General features: G+C 39.1%; 1 long non-coding RNA gene across 6 annotated transcripts in view; it reads right to left on the minus strand.

Moving 5' to 3' along the window:
• The window catches only part of LOC121904605, a 78,853-nt gene that overhangs the window by 22,243 nt on the left and 30,551 nt on the right, over nucleotides 1-26,059 (minus strand). For 5 of the 6 annotated variants that reach the window (XR_006098259.1, XR_006098258.1, XR_006098261.1 and 2 more), the window contains exon 4: nucleotides 6,028-6,132. This is a non-coding gene — a long non-coding RNA (uncharacterized LOC121904605). Of the gene's footprint in view, nucleotides 1-4,012; nucleotides 4,095-6,027; nucleotides 6,133-26,059 lie in introns of those variants that run through there. The other variant, XR_006098260.1, reaches the window with a different exon arrangement.

The raw sequence follows: 26,059 nt of genomic DNA on the forward strand, positions 1-26,059 counted from the left end.
AAAAACACAGTGTCAACAGTGCTCTTGAACTTGAGCGGTGTGTTAGCCGGCTGCTATGCAAATGAGGTTGGAGGAGAGGAAAGCAAACAAATCTGTTAATTGATACATCCTGTTGGTGAAGGGCCTCTGGGATTACCTGGAAGAGCTTGAGTGTCATCATCGAATGGCTGGGACACACTGCAGGAGTTTAAAGTGCATCTAATGGGGATGTTAGCGCTCGTCCTCTACAGGCTAATGGCAACCATTTTGTTAGCTGTGGAGAGGTGCCCAAGCTGTCGAGGGCCAGACATTCAGAGTGACCGCGGTGACCTGTGGTGACCCCGGCAGGTAAGTTCAACAGCCTCTCCAGAAAAAAGCGGTCCGTGGCAAGAAGACACTAATTAAGGTAACATGGGCGGCTAAGTCCCACAAGTGTAGCACACAGTTGGAGTGTATACTGAACCTTGTCATGTAGGTCACTTTGGAGCTTTTAGCAAAGCTATGCATATTAATGCAGCGCTGCCACAGCAGTCGCTGCCTCTGCGCTCATGGTGGGTTTCGTTTTAACTGTGGGGCTCTTTTCTAAAACATATGCATTGCAAATTGAGATTACGGCTGGTTACAGTCAGCACAGGTCCCTGTGGCATTATTTAGCCACAACAAAAATAAGAGTACATGATGCTGAAAGAATTATGAGTTAGCCATGGATGAAATAATTACAGTGAGAGAGGTGTAGAGAGATGACCATATGCTTAGTAGTATGAAAATACATCTGCCATATGATTGAAACCCAGATGAATTCAGGGTTTACGCAATGTTTATGTGTTTAAGCAGCTATTTAACTGAACATCAGGTGGCTTGTTGATTGCATGTTGAAAATATAGGCTACAGGAGTTGTATATCATTCCGTATGGTTTCACTTACAGGACTCACACGGAAGGCTGTAATTCAGTCAGAAAAAAAAATCCAACAGTGAATAATGTGTACATTTTTACCAAAAATAGGGTTTGTACTGGATGACGTTCATTACATTAATAACAGCAGTACAAGAGCTTTGTAACAGCTACATTGCACATTTATTAGTGCAGATTCCTCAAAGCTTTTTGAGGGATAGCTGTGGCACAATGTGCTAATGTTTTACTCGAGAATATCAGATCTAATTTTGTCATTGCCATGAGATGGAGAGTGTAGAAGTCAAGCAACAGTGAAGGTGCAGTTATCTGGTATTTAGACAACCAGGTCAACCTCTTTATTCTTTATATTTAGTCTTTTTGATGGTGTGGAGATACACTATATAGCCAAAAGTGTATGGTGCACTTTTGGTTCTTGGGCTGTTTGTCATGATTTGGACTTGGCCGCTTAGTTCCAATGCAGGGAAATCTTAATGCTATAGCACAGAATGATACTTTAAACAATGCTCTTTCAACATTTGGGGGAAGGCCCTTACCTGTTTCAACATGAACATGCACAAAACCAGCTCCATAAATAAATGTTTTTCCCAGTTTGGTGTGGAAGAGCTCAACTGGCCTGACCTCAAGCCCATCCGACACCTTTGGGATGAACTGGAACCGTGACTCTAAGCCCAACATCAGTCGCTGACGTCATTACTGTTGTTGTGGCTGAATGGCTAATGGGTGTAATGTTTGTTTCCATCAGCCGCTGTTGCATCTTTTCTCAGCTTTCCCACATAAGGCAAGTATAAAAACGTAAAATAATCTGCAATAATTCTACTGATGATTTTTATCGTATTGTTTTTTTGTCTGTTTGTTTGCACAAATTCAAACTATGCATGAAAATTGATTCCATACACTCTAATCGAGGACTTTAACATTACAATACGATAATCAATACAAGGGTTGAGTCAGCTGTCAGGATTGTGTCGTAAAGCCGCATATGAAGCTGTTCATCAGGTGTCGTATCGCTGCCAATTTGACCCACAGCGTCTCATTTTGTGCCAGCCTTTACTCTGATCTACTTCGGTTCAGCAGCATGCATGTGGCATGGATCTTCAGCTGAGCCTCACAAATCGTCTGCCGCCACGTCAGTCAAGCCTTGTTTACAGATACCCAACATCCTTTCCCCCTCTCGCTTGGCTGTCTCGCAGCGAAGTCGGTCGGGGATGTGTGATGTACATCATCGGTAATCAGATAAGTTGGGTACCATCCTCCTGCTTTCTCTCCAAAACAACATGTCCACTGAACTGAAAGCCAGAGTGCAACTGTCACATTAGCAGCCAGAGAGTGCTCACTCCGCTGCATGCCTGGTAAACAAAACCCCCGAAAGATGTTTTGCATGACAGACAGACTGACGGCTCTTTCAGGCGAGGCCAAAGCGTCGCCGAAAAAAAAAAAGAGCCGCCATCCTCTCCTCTCTGTTGTCAGTTGAAACTCTTTAACCAATTAAAATGGCAGAGCAGGATCGCATATTTGAATATGCATGACAGAATGTTGCATTATGAAAAAAAAGGGGTTGAAACTGCTAATTATGTGGTCAACAGTCTATCACTGCGCTGTTTTACCTTCTATTTAATTTGCACATGAAAATCTCCCCTCTCATGGCAGCAACCTGCATTTTGATCTCACATCGGATTGTGCAAGCTTTCAAGTGTGCTGCTTTAATGAGGCGTTTCATATTCACTGAAAGGGATTCGGTCAAAGAATAGTGACAAAACCTCCCTGATCCCAACTAACTGTTGTTTGTCACTTTTCATAATGAGCCTTGGCCTTATTATGTTTCCTTTTCCTGTAGATCATAATGGAGTCGTCACAGTTTTTTTTTTTACCTCCCCATAGCTATGTTCTCCCGTGGAGGCGATACTAGGCGGTTAAATTCATCACTTGATGAGTTTTGCTCTGAGCACTCTGGCAAAGTTGGACAATTATTTTTTGAATCCCTGGGCTCTCAGAGGAGCGAACATGAGGGGAAACGGCCAATTATAGAATGTGATTTATTAAAATGTAAAAAAAAAAAAAAAAAGAGTGTTTGTGATGTTGTTGGAAATGTCATTAGGCCGGATAGGAAATGTTTATGATGAATGACTCATGCGGTAAGGTCATGAACATAGTTTGCGATCACTAAACACCTTATTACAGTAAATATTCATATTCAAAGGATACAATAGCTAACAGTCTCTTTTCTATATCAAAATCCATTTCATCTAAATGTTTCTGATTGACTAGTTAACACTGACAACAATAAACAAGCAGTCCAGTGCATCACAAACACAATGTATTCACACAATGTCAATACCCTCAACCACAGGGCATCCCGCGGCCCAGCTGGGACACCGAAAGCCTTACTTCTCGGTTTCTGAGGTAAGGAGGAAAATTTCCAGTCAGAACCCTGCGCCGCTTGCCAAAAACACTGCTCATCCAAAGTCATTTGCAGCAAAGTCCATTATCATCATCACTTGTGGTGATGAATTCCCTATGATGGTGGCAGGCCCGCAGCAGCCTCCACTCATAATGACATTCTGCTCTTGTTGGCAGTCACTCCCCGTCAGATGGCTCATTCCCAACAGCCAGCATGTCAGACAGAGCACACACACACACACACACACACACACAATACTGGGCTGGGCCTCGCCGCCAGAACGAGGGGGGACAACAGGAATGGCACTTGAAAGGCAGGGCTTCATTTGTGGGAAGGCCGCAATGTTCGGTTTAGTCAGCATGTTACTTTTGTAACGATGTAATCAATGGTGACGTTATGAAATCGATGCATTTGTTGTGCTGTTACGCTTTTCTTATCTTTTATACATACTGTTGTAAACATACAGTGATGGGCAGGTAAAAATTCACAGGAAGTCGTGCAAATTCTGACAGTTAATAGGCCAACTTGGTAGTTTGCATGAGCACGAATGATAGAAATAAGGCATCAACAACAATAACTCTCACTTCATAAAGAGAAACTGAATCAAAAGCTGCAAAGTACCGCCTGTGCTGTTTGATTGACAGGTAATCTGCGGGAGCTACAGCGTAAAACACTACGACAACGCTCAGTTTTGATTTGAATTCTTCATTTCTGAAAATGTTGTCAGTCTCCGGTGTTTATTGCTGGCAATCAGCGTAAAGATGAAATGAAAATCAGTCTTGTGTCCAGACAGAACTCTGACACTGGAAGAAACCACAGATTAACTTCAATGACATCATTTCTTAATGTGAAACACCCAAAATTTTAAAAACTTTCTACAATATCTGCGCATTGGAAACTATGATACAGTTAAGATCGGCGAAATAATGCGATGACGGCAAATAAACTATGGTTAAGGTGCAGTTAAGGTTAGACAACTTAAACACTGAGATTAAAGCGAGGGAAAGATTGCGGTTATGATTTAAAAACAGGAAGTTGGTTGCACATGAAACTTCCAGATGATCCTTTTCCTGCTTTGTTACATGAAGGGCACGCTACCTCCCACACCAGCACTGAATGTTGATACAAGGTGTAATTTATGCGCTGTGGAATCATCTAATATGTATGTAATTCCCAGAGATACTGTATAAATCCACACACAGTTTATGTATGCAGGGCACGTACACAGGGTGCAGCTCCAGTGGAGTCCAAGTGGAATCCAAACATCCAAATTTTAGTAGCCACAGAGACACTTTATTTGACAAAATGTGTGTGTGTTTTTTTTAGGTACACATCCAGTTTCCAAACCTAAATGAACTCCAAATATGGACAAGAGAGAGTAAGCATCAGATTTAGTATTTATGACTGTTATGGAGGATGATTCTGACAGATAAAAGGTTAAACTCACAGGTGGATGCTTCACAGACCGGTATTTGACAATCTGATGGTAGCGTTAAAAAAAAGAGACACTGTAGATCTTAAGTTGCTTTAGTTAAGTGAAAGGGAGGGACAACGATGAGCTTCCCTGATTTCACTGCTGGACCGAATTAAAGGTTGATGCCCCATGAATAGAAATGTAAGAGGTGCCGCAAGGACAATAATATTTAAAGCACCATGCGATGAAGTCATCACTTAAGAAATAAAACAGCTCTGTGGACACGGGAAGTCTGCTCGCCCTGGCAGTACGACTCAACAACTCGGTAATAACAAATGAAGAAAAAGGCAAAGTTGTGGAACCAGCTGTCTTCTCTCCCCGTTAAACTAGACCTCTTAGTTATGAGATGCACATTTTAAAGCTAAGGTCATAATTTGACGATGATATGATTTTATATGTTTCTACGAACAAGGTGTTGAGCAGATGTTTCTAAACCAGTTTTTACAAAAATGGTGTTATAAACTCCAGTGTGTCAGCATGATAACTACTGTATATATTTAAAGTAAACTTCAAAAGTGTCAGTTTTACAAAAAAACTATAAACAAGCTATTTGCATTTACACCAATTCCTTAAAATTGCCCTTAAAATGTGTAACTTATGCCTCAAATTACTTATTTGTTCCCTTAGTTTACATGCTTAAATTTCTTAACTCATTCCCTCAAATTGATAATTACATCCTAAAAAGAATATTATAACTATTATATATTAATACTACAGTAAAAAATCCTTCAGATGTACAAATTGAAGGTCACTTGTGCTATAAGGCAGTGAAAAACAGACTCATTACCTTGATACAACTTGCTGCATTTATGTTCCAGACAGTAAATGTAGTCAAACCAAAACAATGAGCTATAAGAGGCTAAAAGTTGCTGCAAACTACCCTCTTCCCATTAAATGTAGGCGATTGATTCCTTGATAATATGAAACATATTGATTAGTGGTGCTTTAACTGATGGAATGGAAAAACATGTCATTCCTTTCCTTCTTTGGGATGCTACTAAAGGATTGACTTGTAAGATAAAACAGGAAATCCTGTGAGGTGCAAAGCAACATGGCTGAAGGTGACTCTAAGCCCGTGCTTATCGGGGGGATTCAGTAAACAAGAGGCCTGGCAAGCGCAGCGCTCGGCTGTTGACAACTGGTGATGGTGACCAGGTGGGATATGTTATCCTAACAGTCTGGAACTCTTGTGAATTATTTGCTGATAGATATAAACAGCTGTTATTCTTGGTAATGGAAAGCAATTAGAAACATCTGCATACTTGGCTGTGAGCGATGCCTCCGAATGGCGGCCGTGGCTCCCAGGTGCCGCTGGGAAATAATTACATCATCAGGACGGGGGCCGGGGCTGGAGGACTGCTAGTGATCTGTGAAGAGCAAGGAGGAGAGCCCAAAGAGGGACAAACACACACACACAAATATGTGTTAGTCAGACCTGTAAGGACTTTCTGTTGATTACATTTTAACCTCCAACCTTTACGATTTCCTTCAATCCTTATTGGTCCTAATCTTTAAACCAAACACCTAACATAAACCTATCTTTAATGTTACAGGGTTTCCGCCAATGTGTTGCAAACCACCTCTCACCTCCCAACTACCCAGTGATTTTCTATGTATTTGTTATTGTAAACAAATCTCATGTGCTGAGCCAAACCAGCAAATAATTGGTTTGACTTATCAGAGCGATCACGTTTTCAGTCTCCGTAGAGTAGTTCTGCTACTGAGCATGTGTGAGAACGCAGTTACGTTTACAGAGCTTCGCTAGCTTCTTGTGCTACATATTACAACCTCTTGACTTTGTACTACAGTGTAAATTTCTCAAATAACTTTAGTACAAAGTAAGCAATGCCTTCTGGGGGAAGGAACATGTCATCCAGTGCAGCAGTGTGGCTCACTGACGTGTTTTTAATAGTTTTTGGACAACAACGGAGGTCTACGGCACAGAGGAAACAGATTTATCAGGCTGGATACACTCACAATACTTCTGGTAGATCAATGCATTGGTGGTTTGGCTGGTTTGTGCACTCCCAAACCTGATTCTAGGTATTATCTTAGCTCTTGGCCCAAATAGTAATCCTAAACTAACTCTTTAATTCAACCCCAACACGGTCCTAACTGAGCCAGATCCTTTTTTATAAGCCTTATAAACTCTAAAGATAATTTATAAGAGTGCTTAACAAAAATAAGGGAACATCTAAAGGGGTTTGTGAAGTGAAAATATCCTGTAAAGTCCATCTAATTCAAACATAATATTTAGTGAAGAGATGAAGTTAGACAGTATTGGCACCGTCAACCGGACAGGTGCGACCTGACAAACCTGATCAGCATTTCCCAACAGCAGAAAAGCATCTGCAGCCGCAGTAGAGCCACACTTCTTTTTTTTTTTTAGTGTTTCAGTACATTACTGTACAACTATAAAGATAGATACGACAATGACACATTAGTTTAAAAACTGTAAAACTACTCACTCCAAATGTCTGAGACTCAAACTGCTTCTCACAGGCATACAAGTACAAGAACACACTTATAAACACATACACCCACAGATGAAGACTGCAGACATTTGTTATGGTGATAATTAATTCTGTTTTCCAAGCAACATAAAACCTCTCTCTCTCTCTGTAAATGCTCTGAAGTAGAAATTCACTCTGAATGTCATTAAGTGAAACTCTTAAAAGCCACATGGACAACCTGAGCCTGAGGGCCACATCCAAACTGATAACAGTGTAGTTTATATGTAGTGTTCTTTGTGCCTTTTAATAATGAATTTGTTGAAATCAAAGATGTTAATCTCAGCAAGACATTCTCACTCAAACAAAACAAACTCAAAACAAACTATTCAGTGACATCTCCAGATTAAAATCACACAACTAAACAAACTTTCTTTTCATTTCAACTTAACATTTCAACTCCTAAACAAGTCAGAAGTTTTGTTTTGCCAGTGTATTCCTATGAAGCTTTGAGAAGGACATTATGTTGATGTTATGTATTTAGCCATATTTTTGCTATGTTTTATGCTTTGCTATACAAGTAATCGTGCCTGTCCTATGTTTTGACAAAATGTTACTGAGCTGAGCATAAATACATAAATAGAGAGGCAGATTATGATATTGTAATGTTGGTTGTTCTTAGCATTCAAGTAACTTTTTCTTACTGTTATTTTCCCTGGATGTTTGAGCTTCATTGTACAGAATGATGTATGTGCAGAGTTTGACTGCAGCTCAGTTTAAGATGTGTAAAGATTTGTGACATCACAACTGGTTTGGAAGCCAATTATGGTCCAGTATACAACTTACATCCAGCATGCAACATGTCTGGAGGGGGAGTTTAACTATTAACTTGATGGTTATAACATTAAAACTTCAGGTCATGGGTATAATGAAGGAATGAGGACAGCTGCTTCTTCTTCTTTAGAACTTTTTAATGACAGCTTAAGACAACAAACCTCCAACAACAAACGTGATACATCACTTCACTGTCTTACGGTGTATCATGTTCCCAATCTACACTAAAATAAATCTCATTTTACACTATGGGAGTAGTTTTTGAAGTTCCTACGGATTATTTTTATTTCTTTATTCTGCAGTGAAAAGGTTTCACCATTGGACACCATATGAGACTCATGGAGACCACTGAGTCTAGTTAACATTATTAATTTTTAATTGACATGTATGTAGCTTTGTATTTTGTATGGTGTGTTCTGTGTTTTTTGTTGTTTTTTTTGTTTTGTACTGTTTGTTGTTGTACTGCTGTATGCTTTGATTGTGGGGGACTACGGATGCAGATTAGCTTCGAGCTAATTGCACACTGTCCCAATCAATAAATCAAATCAAATAATATGACGGAATTCAAACCGTCCACATGTGCTGATCTCCAACAATGAGGAAGGTTAATAGGGCTTATTTGAACATGGGCAAAAATTAAATATTCCACGTGTACTTATATGTTCAAATTCAAAATTCACAGCATGATTGACAAAATATCTCAACTCAAAAGTCCACAAACTTCGACCACATCTTAAGGTCAAGAATGAACAAGTGGCAACCCAAACTAGTTAGTATTTTACAACCAAGTATTACATTTACAGGGAGAGTTCTTCAAATTAAGATATCAGAAACTACTTTGTACTGTACCTTTATGGTGAAACAATACATCTGTGTCTTTTACATCTGTGTATTGATGTAGCTTTCCACACAAAAAAAGTACTTATTTTTGGGTGTGTTCAGTGCCCTTTACTGGAAATGTTCTCTTTGATATTTGATATGCAGTCAGTCACGCCACAGTGTGTCTTCCTCTAATTATGTTGTGTATGTGAGCCGCTGACCTTCTGCCCCAGCCTCCCTCTCTCTCTAAACAATACCGCGGCTGTAAGAGCCCCGACTGTGTGATGGCTCTGAATTTACCCCTGCTAAAGCATGACTGTGACTCTCCACATACATCAACGTACGGGCCCCTACTGAGCGTGCTCATCAGCTGTAAATACCAGCAGTCTGCGCTGCCGTGGTGAAATGAGCAGTCTGGGGGATTTGACCATGTTGTGAGGTGGCAGGTCGGGCCTGATGGTTAAAGAGAGTGTCCTGTAAGCAGAAGGTCACGGGCCCGATTGCACTGTGCAGGAAAATGAGTCCTGACTAGGTGTCCTTGAGAAACACGCTGACTTTGACGTGAAGTCTTTGTGCACAAAAGCATCAGCTACAGTATATGACTGAAAGTAGAAACGCACAGAATGTGAGGAATGTCTCGATTTTGGGGGTTAAAAAACACTCGTCCCTCCTAATAATTTACGAGCGGTCTATTATCAGACAAGCACAGGAAATAGCGTCTGATCCAACTCACATTCTCCACCCAGAGTTCCAGCTCTTACCTTCTGGTAGAAGATTCAGGATTCCCGAGAGCAGGCAGAACCGTTATAAGGGTTGTGCAATATGTGGCTATTATCAGTAGGTGTGTATGTGTATTTGTGTATGTGTATGGAAGCCATGTGCTGTTAAGATTTTGATGTTTTTTTTTCTATTACTCTGCAGTTTGTATGATTTTATCTTCTGTGGAACTGCAGGACGGAGTCCAGAACAAATTTCCCTATGGGGACATTAAAGTTTATCTTATATTTGAAGAAAATATGTAATATGTGATAAATTTGCTGGATATTTTAGATGTAGAGAGTCTCTGTGTCCCATGTTTGGTATCTGTTGCAAGTTTCCAGTAAATGAAGATTCAGTTTGCTGTGTAAAATAGAAAGAATTATTTCATTTTGTATTGAACCATTTCTGATTTTTCAAAATGCCTCTCAGATCACAGTTAATTTTCAAAACCTCATTAGTGAGCTGGCAATTTTTGGGGATTCGAGGGAGTTATAACAAAAGTGGCAGGTGTAACTAATCACATAATAATATTTTGTATATCTAATATTTGTTCACTATTATCCTAGCATACTCTGCTGGAGAAAAGAGTGTTATAAAATGTACAAATGCATTTAGATTTGTTTTATTTTCTATCTAAAACACCTTTGTGTACCCGCAGCTGTTAAATAGTGTCACTACTTTGCTTCAAACAAGTGTATGGCTTGTTTTTTATCAGATTCATGGCACCTGTAAGGATTTTACTGTGAAGTTGCTGCAGCCACTGGATGTAAATGCAGATTACAGCATTTCAGGTGGATAAAAACTGGACTAAAACTACTTCCAAAGATTTTTCTGCACTCTAAAAGCTCATTATTGTATGTGATTACTGTAGATTGTACATTTTAGCATATACTTGCAACTTATTTCATATGTGCCTTCTGTCAAAATATAATTTTAGATTTAAGTGTTACTCTGGCACGGTGTTGGTTTGCTGTAAGATATTCATTTCTAATTCATTACAACCTGCATCACATTCTGTCATGTCCAACTTGGTGCACTCCCAACATCTTACTTATTTCCACTGGCAAGTGTAACACTGAATTGTCAGCAACCAGATGATTGAGAAACAGTGTTATTTTCTTCTCCAATCATACAGGACTGTAAGACTGATGTAAAACTGTAAAAGTGAGGCAGATGGGCGAGTGCTAATTGCTACAATAAACCTCCACAAGCTTAGAAATGTTTTACAAATTCAGCTTATACACAAAGCAATGAAGTAGAAAAAACGTCCAGTCTTTTGGAGAAATATCACTTTGATGAAGATCTACGATAAAACAACACAGCAAAAAAAAGTCTCCTTTTCTACTGCATTGTCTCTGCAGCAGACAGGAGATAGAAGCAGCTCCAACACAAAACATTATGTTTGTGCCTTTGTTTCATCGGGGCCTGTAATCCCTCGGGCAACAAACAGAAAATATCCGTCAGAACGGATGAACCTGCGGGTTGTGAGTCGCGGCTGTAGCGGCTGGATATGTTGATGCCGGCTGGCGTACCTGTCACAGAAAGCTGCAAGCGCAGTTCAAAAACGAGGTGGCTGGTGTCACATTAGTCTGCTGAGGGAGTCGGTGACGAATATGAGCACAGCGGAGCATCACACAGTGAGTCTGTATCCGTCAGCACTTTCTTATTCTGACTTTTTTTCCTGCTTTGTAGTGTGTTTGGGGTTTGTTTTTACGATAGGGCTTCACTCTCCATCTTTGTTGTTTCTGTAAGCTTTTTAGTGTTATCATGTGTCAATCGAAACAATGTGAATGGTCCAGCTACATCTGTTAGCTTAGATTTTATGGGTTTTTTTGGTTCAACAATGGAGGCCGTCACAGCTCATCCTATCTGTGCACCAGCAGATATTTCCCTATAAAGATCCACCAGATAGTGAGACAGAACATGGAGAAACTAATCAGTGGACACAGGTTGGATTGCTATTCTGTTACATCAGTATGCAAATATCAAAGACATGTATGTTAGGGTTAATACTACCGTCAGTGCTGGAGTTGGTCCCCGGGCGCTGCACTGCGACTGTATAGGACGGGTCAAATGCAGAGGACAAATTTTGTTTCAATGTATGTGAGTGCTGAGAGATAAGTAAGCAAAACAGACTCATCCCTTTAACCTCCAGCTCAGTTGTATACCCTTTTGTGCATTGTACCTGGATTATTTTTACCACATGCATGATGCATGTATATGTATATTACATGCATATTCATGTAGCTGTTCAAACAATGAGCAACCCGTAAGAGTTTAGTTTCTACCATCCTGCAAGCAGAGCAGTGGGTAGTAAAGAGATTTATTTATAGGTAACTTTCACAAATATATATAAAATATATAGCCTTCGTTTTCCATGCACAAGCAATTTTTAAGCATAACAAAACTAGAAAAGTATTGCTTGGCACGTTGCCTTTATTTTATAGAGACAGTAGAAGTACAGAGTATTTATGCAGGGGGGTGGCAGGCAACAAAGGTTCCCAGCCAGAGTCGAACTGGGGACGCTGCACTCGGCTATTAGATGCCTCATAAGAGTATTTCAACATATATATTCACAATTTATATAGTGCAACATAGTGCAAAGTATACAGCTTCAATATAGAGTTTGACACTTATATATACAGTTTTAAAAAGTTGGCACTGCTGCACGCAGTTATGTGACTTATAAAATCCAGGTTATATCAATACAAACGGTGCAGCATAATCCATATCTTGGTGTTTGTACCGGTGCGCCCTTTATACAGGTTAAGCTGCCCACTCCTACTGTAAAACCATTGTGCACGGTGAACGATGTGATTCTGATATAACTCGGACTAGTACAGTCTGTTAATCTATTCAGAGAGAGACTGCGGTGTCCTCATACTACAAGTCAAGTACATGATCAGATATGCTTTTGTAAATGCTTTTCATTTAAACTGACCTGCTGGTCTGAGACTGACCTGCTGGTCTGAGTTGATGAAAAACAATAATAATAATTGGTGTGCGGAGGTACTGTACGGCACAGCACAGCACGGTGGATGAAACCAAAGTACTTTTCCTCCTCCCAGATGGTCCGTTCAGCCTTTTAATAATGAAATCTGCTTTTGTGTTATTTAAAAAATTACAATAACCTTTCTGCTAATCCCCCCGACTTACGACCCCGTACACCTGGATTTCTGCGCTGTACGTACGTCCGAAATCCCCCTCGGCTCTTGATAACATATTAGGATTATATCTCGGATATGGTTCTTTAATAAATAGTTTAGATAAGCATATCTGTTTAATTTTATCCACCCGCCCCCCTCCCTGCATGCAGGATTACAGTGAAAGGGTTGGTTTTTATTGAGCGCGTGTACCGCAGTCCACGGACAGATCATGCAAACATCTGTACAACAATTCATCAGAAAGAATTATGTATGGCAGACTGGAGGGCTCTAAGCTGTGTGTATTTCAACATCCCAGTGTCCTCGATGACTGAGGCAGATCATAAATAATGGAAGCAGAGTTAATTGGTTTATGCTATGAGCATGTGTTATATATATTGATGGCATACCGTCGGTGTGCTGTTGCTCTGTGCTGGACCAGACACGTATACTGTGGCTTCCGATTTGATGAATGATCTCCATCTCTTGGTTGGATTTATAAGGTTTAGGTTCAGCTTATATGGTATTTATGCATAAAAATGATGATGAGACAGCTGTTCAAGTGGCTACTGGAAAAGTAACAAAGACAACAACGAAAAAAAAGCAAAACGTCAAACAAATTTAGGAGAAATTTCCAACAGAATTTACTTACACAATATGGCCAAAAGTGCTGGAAGATCTTAAAGGGGACCTGTGAGCAAAAAGTACCGGCTTCAGACTGCTCTGAACCCTCGGTTTTCAACATTTTTTTCTGCTTTCAGCCCAAGCTGATGTCACTGCTCTGCTCCACTAACATTATGGTGTTTTTCTATTGTTTTGGAGGTAGTCACGCACGAGTCATCACTTGAGTTGAGCTGGCACGCTGTGAGTGTTTTTCCATTACACAGCACAGCATAGTAAGATAAGTTGTTTACCTGTCAGAGGTGTGCTGGTTGTCTGCAGCTCTTCATCAAACATCATCACCACTGTGGCTGTTTCTGCTTGTGCTAGTCCTCCCTGCGTAATTTCTAACTGATCCACTCAACAAATAGCTCCAAATATCTCCATACGTTGTTGTTTCGACTGGTTTTTAGCGCTGCTAACGAAGCTCTGCTAATTCAGTGAGGAACATCATTTCCTGTAAATTCTTCACAATAAAAGTCTCCTGTTATTTAGTCATTTTAGATTCTCTGCTTAACCTTCATCTGATGCTGTTTAATGTACCAAAGTGGATCTTATTTTAGCATACTAGCAACTAAAAACATGGGCAGCCCAAGCCTTTTTGTGACCCTAAGCAGAATTTGTTTTACCCCACCCCCCGCGAACACCCTCATCACATTTAAGAGGGAACTGTACAGTAATGCTGCACAGTGTTCTTTAATTTTATCCTAAGTGATACTGAGGGATGCAACCCTATCACCAGACAAGACAAACACGACTCTTCCAACCCCTGGATTACTTTCAATAAATACATTTATCTAGTACCAAGTTAGGGAAAGATTCTGGTAATGATGAAAAAACATGAACATCAGTTAATTGTCTGTGATGAGAGATGAAGTCCAACTTCCTGAATGAAAGTCATACATGCTACACAAAGACCTACACACCCTTCCACCTCACTACATATAAGGCACATTGCTTCCTGTGTGGGCATCGGATGTAAATCATGAGGTGCAGAGTCTTCCAGTGTGAATCAAATTCCTTGGGATTGTATTTATTTACTTATTTATTCTCTTTTCTGTAGCCAAGGAGTATAGACTATAAGGGGTGGTTATAGGTTGCTTTTTTTTTATTTCCATATAGTTTTGTACATTGTACATTATTATAAAGACCCTTGATATATCTTTTTTTCATGAGATTTTATGCAAGTATTTAATTATGGAGATGTTCCTTATATGAGTGCACTCAATCTCTTTTGTGTTATGTTCCTGTAAAACTCACAAAACTAAATGCAAAAATGAAATTTAAATTTGGTCACCAAAACAAAAAAACAAGAGAGAAATTTCTCAAAACACTAGACAGGATGAATGACACAAATGCATCAGTGGTTACTGAAAGGTACAAAATGTAGAAATACAATATTTCCCCCCCCCCAATTTTTTTTTTTAAACAAGCATAAACCACTTAAAAGTCTTTTTTTGACAGTTTTATCAATTTATCAGAAATTTCACAAGTTTTTTTTGGATATTTGGAATTTCATTTGGATCTGTCCAATATACCCATTTCTCTGACTATTTTTATTATACATATTAACATATTACATAAGAACAGCAGATGTAGACTGTATCTCATATAAAGGCTTTGGATGTAATTGTTTGTTTTTTTAGGTATCAGTGACAGAAAGCGACAAAAAGGTCATTTATTTATGTTAAAATATTGCAGATTATTACCTTCAAATACACAGAACCACTCTATTTATGGTCAAACTCAAAAAAAAAAGAAAAAAAGAAAGTGTGACAGACTTTTAAATTATGCATGCTGCACTTGACCATGAGGTCTGAATTTTCTAAGCCAAACACCCCACTCTCTGTGGGTCATGAACCCCCCCACCCCCGCCCCACCCCCTGCTTTTGTATTTTACCTTGCGTGCTGGGGTAAATACCTCAGCACCTGCATGTTGCACTGATTTCACCCAGCCCCGGCAGATGGTCCTCACCCTTCACTGAACACACAACTCCAGCACCTGGGACGCTGGGGAAATCCTTCCGTGCTCCTGCCACTCTTATCAGAGCGCACATGCACATATTATAAACACAGATGCAATGTCATGTGTGCTGGCATGCACGTCCGCATGCACAGGCAAACGTAAACGCAACGACGAGTGGGTGTGAAGACACAAACAGGCAAATGCTTCTTGTTTCCACATATAAACACAAATTCATTCATGTGGGGATAAAAATTGTAACAAAATAGAGAAAATAAATGTAGAGAGGAGGTTTATAGTGTCTCAGCTTCATGGTTCAAGTACAAGACATCATAACAGGAAATGATTTTACACACTCATTAATACACAAACACACATCTTCTGTAATTGGGAAAACAAGTGCAGGTGCTAACTCAAGAATCACAGAATCACAAATGTGCACAGAAGGTTTTGTTCTTCCACAGTACAGTTGAAAACGTGCCAAAAATGTCACTTTATAATTAAGACAAACACACAAAGATACATGTTTCATTTAACCTACTAATTCTCTAACTAGAGGAGTAAAACATAACGACACAAAAACGTGTTTTTATAACATAAAAATCAAAGCCTGTTTGCCTCATTAATGTTGTTCTGTAGCTTTTCTCTTAATATGCATCATGGTCTCTAAGCCCACCTTCTGTACGCCTTTTGTATTTTAATACAATAAATGGCCAAAAGTATGTGGACACCCAAACATTACATTCATATGTGATTTCTGAATGTCTCATTCCTTTCCAAAAGATTTCCCAACTTTGATTCAAGGATTTGCTTCCATTCAGCAACAAGAGCATTAGCTACGTTGGGCGATAAGGCCTAGCTCGCAGTCGGTGGTCCGGTTGATCCTGAAGGTGTTGGACGGGGTTGAGGTCAGGTGTCTGTGCAGGTCAGTCTTCTACAGCAAACTGGGAAAATCATTTCATTATGGACCTGGCTTTTGTGTACTAGGGTATTGGGGTTGGAAGAACACTACTGTATAAAATAATATGAATATGATGATGATGGTGTAGCACTGAGGTTTCCTTTCATTGAGACTAAGGGGCCAAACACAAACCATGAAAAACAGCCCCAGACCAAGAGATGTCCACACACTTTTGGCCCCATATGAAGTCTATCTTAAGTATTGTTTACTAATGTGCAATAATGCTGTTGTGTGTTTGTGTTTTTAATATGTTTCTCTAAATTTTTGCAGCTGGACCCGGACTGACACAAATAATTTTTCTAAATTACCTCTAAGTTCTTAGTTTTACAGTCGCTTTTTACATGTTATTACTTATAATTCTGTTACCATTTTTTCTTTTCCTTTTTAAATTTTAATGTTGACATATTGTATTACTTCACTCTGTTGTTGTGTTGTAAAGCATTTTGTAATCTCTGTTAAGAAAAGTGCTATTAAAATAAATTACTATTACAACAATTTACTGCTACATTTGTAAAATACAATATTACATGCACAACATTAAAGTTAAATACCACACAAACACACTCCCACCCTTACACAGCACACACACATACACACACTAGCCAGCAGCTGAGCTCCAGAGATGCAGACTGTAAAAAATGCTGATGTTGTCCCCTCACAGAAAATCACACAGTAAACAAGCAGCCGTGCTCAGATTCGTTGTGATGAGGAGGAGCTGTTCCTTCTTTGAGCTTAATGTGAAAATATGCCCCACAACCCCATGACTGCGTGCCTGGACGGACGCGACCGGAGGCACAATGTATAGACAAATAAACGCCTTATGGCGACTGTTGCTCTGCTCCTTGCTGATTTAATTAAAGAAGCCTTCTGTGCTAGCAGTGCAGCACAAAGGAATGTTAATGATGGAATTAATGGCTGCTGTTTTCCTACACTGAGCTCTGCACCATCCACACGTTGTCCGACAAGTATCCCTGAGCTGAATTACAGGCCTGGTTGAGCTACTTCATATGGACACAGACTTCACTTTTCATATCTGCACTGTCAAAGTGAGCAGCAGCGAATGCCTTTTGTTTTTAGCGTTAATTAAAATCCCTGCAACGCTAATGTGATGTATCATTTCAACCAAAGTCAGACTGTTGGGATGAATTTAACAGGCTGAATATAAACAGCTTTTGTCAAGTGGAGGGTTAGTGGAAGGAAGGCTTCCTCTGGGTTTGAGGCTATCATTATCTTGCAGATTTAAGGCGTTGTTCAGCCGATGCTTCTCTCTAGAGCAACAGTGCAACCAAATAAGGAAAAAGTCAGAGGAAGAATATCATACTGTACGCCAGCAAGTTTTCTAATGACACCAAGAAGATCATGGATGATAAAGGAACCAACACGCAGCATGCAAGAGCAAGAAAAGTTCAGCCAAAACCATTTTCATCATAACACAAAAAGGTTTTGAACCACTATCTGAAAGATGTCAGTCCTGGTTTCTAACAGCAGGACTTTAAACATCATCTCAGCTTTTATTTGGGCTTTGTGAGAGTTTTTAGCTTTTTGAATTGAGTTTTGAGTTAAGATAGTTTTGCTTAAAGCTGAAACATGCATCTCTTAGCTTGCTTTTATGTACAACTTTCATGATGTTCTCTGTTTACAGACACTTTTAAATTTCTGTACAGTATCTTTAGCAGAGGTATAATTCATCCAGCTTCCAGACTTTGTCAATGCCTTCCAAATCATATATGACCATTACAAAAATGCTTCATGTGAGCATTTTCTGATCTGCCTCCTCTTTGGTTAAGGTTTAGGCAACTAAAAGTTCTTTCTAGGAAGGTCTAGTTTTTGGGGGGTTTTTTTCTCTTTAAAACTACATTGGTAAAGTTTGGGAAAGATCATGGTTGTCAAAGTGCTTTGCTCATCCATCCATCCACCCCAACCTCCTCCTTATGATGTTCTGTGGCACCGAATAAACTATTTCTGCGTTTGCTTCCCAGTCATTATTTCAAAATTTAAAAACACAAACAACCAAAGCTGAGAACAGTCTCGATTGAAAATGTGTCACCTAAAATTCTCCACTAATGCAAGTGCAGCAGTGAGAGTGACACTACAGCAGGCAAAAGACTGATTCTGTCTTCTTTTTACGTTTTATGCTCAGTCTATTATATCAAACCTTTGAGGAACTGTGTTTCGTACAGGATGTAACAACCATGCTATGACTTTAGAGCGCCCAATGTCATTTGTGTTTGCATTCTTACGTAGGGTGTTTTAGTCTTAAAAAACAGTTTACCTAACCTCCACCGGCAGACTTTTTCACTTGGTAGTGAATAAATTTTTATGACTCATAGACTGGTTATTAGGGGTGTGCCCGAATACAAATACATTATTCGGCAAAGCACAAATTGTGGGGTTTTTGATGAATGTTTGTGTCATACAGATATTTTAAAAATCATTTGCTTTTGGGAAGAAAAAAAAACTAATTTCAATACCAGCATGCAGGTCGGTTACATCGCTATCTCAGTCTCTCTCCTCTGCTCCGCTGTTGCGTCCATCAGCAGGTCTCAACAAGGGGAGTCACATCCACCTGCTACATGACGCACATTTCCTAATTTGGACATCACTCCTGGAGTCGGGGGTGTTCCCCAGAGATAAAGCTGAGCTACTGACACACGCAAAGTGCTCCAAAGGGACTCTCCATAACCTGTTGTTCTCCTTCTCCTTTCCACAAAGTTAGGTTGTAGATGATGTTTGATAGGCAATAAATGAAAAGTGCAAAGCAAGAATCACCTTTGAAGTTCTCCACTACACGTTAAACGGTGTGACTTGGTGTGGGGATCTCCTTCGTAAGGTAGTTTATTCATGAATGCTTATTGTAACACTTTAATATTCTAAAATAAGAAGCATAATAATAACAAAAACAGGATTTTAAAGCCTTTTCCACTTTTATTCGAATACAAATACAAATACAAATACAAATACTGGGCTCTCCACACATCCCTACTGGTTATGATTTCTTGAAGAATGTTTGTAGATTGTGGGTAAATAATGGTGATTTCCCAACATGAATACATCATTTGAGTAACCAACCAGGTCTGGAACTTCCATCCAAATTGTCATTTGGAGCCATTTTCCCTTTAATCTGATAAGTGCGTTTAACCTTGGCCTGTCTGAAATATTTATACACAAAGTGCTGCAGAACTTCCCTTCAGTACAGGTATCATTTTTGTTCAACCTTTCTGAATATTAATGAAAAACTTCCCACAATGTTTATTCAAGAACTTAAATGAATCAGGAGCAATAAATCACGCCCACGTGTCTGAAGCCCCCGGACACAGTCAAGGGAACCGGGTGATAAATCACTGAAAGAAAAGGTAATGTGGCCTTATACTTCAAAGTTTAATCGTCATGCAAAGAATCACTCTCTCCTCACGGACGACAGAGTCAAAGATACTTTGAGGTCCAGACCTTCACTCCTGTCCCGCATCAATCAGAACTGGGCGTTTTTTAATTTTCTGACTGTAAGATCTCTCCGCCGCTTGAGATATTAAGGGTCAAGTTATTTTTTGACATTAGTTTGACTCTTAGTAAAGCAGCTGTTTCATGCGGAGCTCAACATTACAGTGTTATGAAGACTACTTTATAGTGTTTCATGTCCTGAATGTGATCTGAAAAGGTCAAGAGTCCTTTATATAAATGCTATAAATACTACACTGTAAATGGAGAAAGATATGTCTTCATTCTCACATTTATTTCATTACTTTTTTGTTCACTCCTTCCTACACTGGAACTCTGGACCTCTCTCTTCAATTATTTTGAATTTTCCAGAAAGTTTAAAGGTATAATATGTAATTATTCTGCATTAAATTGTCTAAAAACAACTAGACCTATGTTATATATGTTGTTGAGTTGTGTACTTACATTATCCCAAATGTTTCCAACAATTTTCAAGCCCAGAGAAATCTGTAATTTAATCAAAATAACGGACCGTTTCATTTGGTCGCATGTCAATGGCGTCATACCTCCTCTACCAAAGAGTAAACACGCACAAGATGCATACGGCGGTGCTGTGTTTGTCTGCTACAACAGCGTCTACCAAAGAGTAACTTACACACATACAAGATAATACATCAGCGTTGTGGTTGTTCCACAGAAACTGTTAGAAATTGACTTTTATTCAGTTTTAAGCCACATGTTCGTGATAAATTTTGGTCATTTTTACCTATGTCTTTTAGCCAGAAGAAGGACTTTAGTCATTGGACGTCTGGATCTTAAGTTATCAGAGAAATAAACTGGACATCGTCAGAGAAATATTGATTTTTTAGGTGAAACAGCTTTAATTAGTATTTTTAACTTACCAAAGCAGCTGTTTCATGCAGAGCTCGACACTACAGTGTTACAAAGACTGCTTTATAGTGTTTCATGTCCTGAATGTGATCTGAAAAGGTCAAGAGTCCTTTATATAAATGCTATAAATACTACACTGTAAATGGAGAATGATATGTCTTCATTCTCACATTTATTTCATTACTTTTTTTGTTCACTCCTTCCTAAACTGGAACTCTGGACCTCTCTCCTCAATTATTTTGAATTTTCTGGAAAATGTAAGTTTTGATATGTCATTGGTCTGTTGTACAATCACACAGCTGTAGTTTTACATAAAAATCCTTCCTCATGCAGCTTTAATCACTGCTATGATTACAGCATATGGCTTAAGAATTACACATCTCTAATGTCATACAAGCATTGACATACTTAATCTGACAGTAACCTTATTTCTTTTGAGGGGTACAAGATTGTAAACTTGCTCTCAATGCATTATTTTGTTTTTTGTTACCTCTGTATTTTTGTAGTGTTTTCTTCTGTGTAAATGACTCTTTGCTTTTTGCTCTCTGTTGTCTGGTTCATGTGTGTCTAAAATCTCGCTGTGGGTCTCTTTGTCTCTCCAGCACAGCTAGTGGTTCTACCCTTCTCTACTCTTCTCCTCAGTTCCCCTTTAAATTCAATATTAAAATGTGATCTTCATTGACTTTTGACCTTCCCTCTGGAAGCTCGTCATCTAAAAAGTCTGAAATCTGTTCTGTGTAATATCTGTCCAATGTGGTATTTAGATTGGATTATCTGGTTCTCCATGCATCCATTCATGATGATTCTTTTTTTTTAATGTTTGGAAGGCCAAAGTCACTGCACTGATGGATTTTGATTTGTATGTAACGAGAGGAAAAAGGAGAAATTTCTTAATCCAACCTGACACCTCACTGTAGCAGGTCACTGAAGGTCCTGAAAGGTCAACATTTAATATCTACAACAAAGAAAAAGCCCAAAGCAACCTCTTTATGAACAGACATTCAGGTTAACAGGGTGCTTTGGCAAAATTGATTATAGTACTTTAACTCAAAGGTTGCCAATTTAATCCCTTTACAAGCCAGAATCTGTTTCTTAGACGTGTCAAAGCGTCCTTAAGGAAGACAATAAAACCCTGACCTTCTAATATCACTTTTTAAAAGCAGAGATGAAGATTAAACTGCCTTTAAATAAAGATAAAGTATAAGAAACAGATAATCTAAGTTAAAGCATAAAGGATAGAACAATAGCATAAAACAATAAAACATTAAACCTGCATTAATTGATTTTTCTTCCACTTGGAGGCAGCAGTTATGAACACAACACTGACATCCATCCATCCGTCTGTCCACCTGGTGAATATAAGTCCAATATTCACTCTCTTTTAGCTCTGTTTTTGCTCTCTACCAACTCCTGAGGGAAATATCTGGCTCTTTAGCTGCTAAATGCTCCACTATGTTCACCAGCTAGTGTACAGTGGTGCTTTTAGAGCTTCATCTCTGAAAACAGCTGCCTGTTGCGGCTGAAAACGACGCTATGAAAGCGCTGAGAGTGAAGCAAAACAGTAAAGTTGCAGCCGGACAGATAAACAATGAGCTATAAAACCAAGCGGAGGTCTGTAGGTTCATCTCTACAAGCGACACCTCTGACATTTCATATATTGTTATTGTAAAAACAATGATTATAGCCATTTTAAAAGTACATACAAAGCTAACAATGTATGAGGCTAACAGTTAGCCTTAAAAATAACAAAGTGACAAATTAATGCTCTTCTTGGTAATACAGCTTTAAATACAAGAATGTATAGTTTGATATACAGTGTGACATACAGTATGTTATAATACTGTCATAAAAATGCAGATTAACCCCTAAAAGGCGAGTCAAATAGTTTCCAAAATGACGTTTCCAACAAAGTAATGATGCAGTCCCTACTAGCAAATTACTTAGACCTCTACATGTGTAAATGAAATATGCTAAAGAAGCTATTTTACTTCACACTATTTTGCTTCCCCAGTCAAATTTTTTTAAAGACTTGACTGGTCTCTTTTACTAAAGAGTCTGGTGCCCAGTTGCATTAACCCCAGATGAACCGGATAACATTCATTATCACACACTCCTGGTCTGTCTGACGCTCTGGCTGCTACATCTGCTTAACACCACCTCTTAAAACTATTCTTTATAGACTCGTCTTTTATGTAATGACCTTTTGTTTGACAGATTTGTTTTGTTTTTGACCTCCCTTTTTATGACTCTGCCTTGTTTATATATTCCCCATCGTTGATTTTATGTTTTTGAATAATTATAGCCATACTTCTTCTTCTTCTTCTTCTTCTGCTTCTTCTTACTATTATTACAGACTGTTTACAGCAAAGAAGCTACAGATGGGAACGGGGACATCGAGTGAAAAACAAAGAATAACAAGAGCAGCGTTAGCAGGTTAGTGGATAATATCTCAAAGTCCACGTTCGTTTCACACTCACATTGTGTGTTACCCTACACATGACTCAGTGACACTTTAGGACTCAGTGAAAGTTTTCTTGGGTCTCTGCATCCTTGTACTTTACATGCTTTTTTTTTTTGGCATCTATCTCTGCACCCTAAAGATTAACCGAAGACATCTGTGCTGAAGTCCTGATCCCCTTGATGATGATGACGACGATTTTTGGGAACCAACAGATTAAAACCCCTAAGCTATTGACCCATAACTAAAGTGATATTTGAGCTCATAATCTTTTCATCTAGCAGTAAGTGAAACCCGCTTTGTTGGATTTTAGACTGTCACCAGACAATAGGGAGGATCATTTTAACATGGCTCCATGCTGAGCAGGTGGGAGGGTGGGGGAGACAGAGAAATGGGGAAGTGGAGAGGGTTGGGGGGGGGAGCAATAGAGACCAATATTCAGCAAATTGTATCTATTAGTGTTGGCATGTTTTATGCGTCACTGAAGTATTAACAGTACTTCCATCAAAACAAACCAAGTAAATCGCATCTCATTTAAAATGTTCCCCACAAAACGCGAGCCGCCGAGAAGCGACGTCAAAACATCCTCTCGGGCTTTTTTCTCCATTGTGTCTGGCAACGCCACTGTTCCGATACAGCGATGCAGAAAGGAGGATGCACTTGGGATCCAGGCAATTTCATTACACCGAGTCAAGCTGTTTCAGTTCAGGATCCAGGCCTTTGTGCCGGTTGCCCAGGACTGAGAACTGGAAACATGGCACAAACAACATTATGTGTTATAGCAACTTCGCGCCGGGGCCTTGTGATATGTCCATCTGCCGTGACTAGTGTTGCAGATCGCGCTGATGTCCCTGCCTCCCTGCTTGTGTTCCCTCGCCTCCTCTCACTGAAGCTCTCCAGGCTGCATGACCGCTCAGCCATAGTTGCCCTCAGTGAAAACTACTTTTGTTATGTATATATATATATATATATATATATATAAAAGGTTTTCTCAGTGCTTTTATGGTTTTGTGCAGGTGTAGACTGGTAGTGTTTAGCCTCCAGTGTGCTTTATGGCTGCGTTCTTGCATGATAATATCAGTAATTACTGATATGGCATACTGTATTGCATCTGTTTACACTAATGTATGTGATATTACATGCAAGTACAGATGAGGCCATTGCAGAACTTGGTGCATTGTTGTTTTTTTGAGAGAATTTTGAGTTTTGTTCATGTTTAGCTGTCAGAAATTACACAAAAAATGTTTATAGAAGTAAAAAAAAAACATTGATAAGTAGCTATGTAGCTGAGGTTATTCGTCTGTCACTCAGCTTTATCAGTCTGGTATTTCTAAAATGATTTGCAACTTCTTTAGAGTATCTTTTAAAAAGTTTTGTATACTGTTTAAAACGATAAAGATAGAGTGCTTCAAAACATGACCCATTATCTCAATTTTCAACAACAATTACGGCGTTAATACAAAACGCACAGAGCACAATATCTACATCAGCTATCACCATGCGATCCAAAGTCTGCGTACGACAATCTGTCCCGCCTCTCGAGCTGTTGCCAAAAAAAAAAAAAAAAATCTTCAGCTCAACACCTTCCGACTACACTTTGATCTGATTTCATGTTGTTCCCAAAGATTACAACACCAAAGACTACAAAGAGCATATTGAGATACTTTAAAAGAGGTGTCTTACAGATGCCTGATCCCTAAATCCTTAAAAAATGAGGTGATGCTTAATTCATATCCATTTATTAGAGTGTTTTTTTGGGATGGGAGGGGCGGGGCGGTGGTGTGATTGAGTTTTTCAGGGCTAAGCTCATGCTGAGACACGTTTTCATCTTGCGGATTATTATTTCTTGGGGACAGAAGTTTGTAGGCGGATGATATTTTGACATATAAATAAACAAACACATGTCATCGAGTATAATGGGGGGGGTAAGGGGGTCAGGGTTTGGGGGAGTCGTAGGGGCGGAGTGAGGGGGAAGAGCCTCCAGCTATCCGCAAAAAGCTGATTATGAAGTTTTATGTCTGTATTAATCAAGGCAGAATAATATGAAAATCTCAGCCTATGTTCTGGTGATCATTTCTAATCAGATAAGGTGCATCTTAGAGTTGGAGGGTTATCTACAGTATGGTGGCATATGGTGGTGAGGGGATGTTCTGGCTGAGTGAATACAATGCTATGTTATGATATCAGTGTTGGTTTTGTCTTATGGTTTGGTTGATACAGTCCCAGCTACTGTAAACCTTCCCCCCTTCACATGTTAATACTTCAGATAATCCTCCTTTTCATATGACACAGCAGAACCCAATTAGTATAACAAGAAACCCTGATTGGTTATCTGAAGCTTTCTTGTACTCTAATAACTGGAACGAGAGACGTAATCTACAAGTAATTCCTTTTAGGGAGGGAGACAAAAAAGCAGTAATAAAACTGTGAATCACTACTAATTAGCTTCTATACTAAGAAATTAAGAAAGTGGCTATTTTGGTTTCTGCTCTTCTAACAATTACGTCAAAAAGTAGAAAGAACAGAGATATTAAAATCATCCGTGTGCCCCTGGTCAATCATTAACCTCAGTGGTGTATTATATTTTAATACCATTTAACATTCATGGCAAGCTGGCAATAGGAAATTTGACATTTTAGTGAAATAAAATGTTATGCTTTGTGATATGGTTTCTTTAATCATAAGTTTTAAACAATCTAATATAATCAAATTGGTGTACTCAGTATATTTAGGAAATGTAAATTTCAGAAAAATTCATGTGTCATTTTAGAGTACTTGTAGGATAATTGTGTTGAAAAATACTTTGGAAAGTGGTTCCTATTAGCTCAGAATAGTGTATTATGTTGTATGTGCAGCAGCAAGAGCTCCACAGCAAAGATGTTGGATTTATTGTGGAGGAATGAGAATCATTTATTTGAATC

The sequence above is a fragment of the Thunnus maccoyii genome, chromosome 9 (genome assembly GCF_910596095.1).
Source record: "Thunnus maccoyii chromosome 9, fThuMac1.1, whole genome shotgun sequence".
Taxonomy (NCBI): Eukaryota; Metazoa; Chordata; class Actinopteri; order Scombriformes; family Scombridae; genus Thunnus; species Thunnus maccoyii.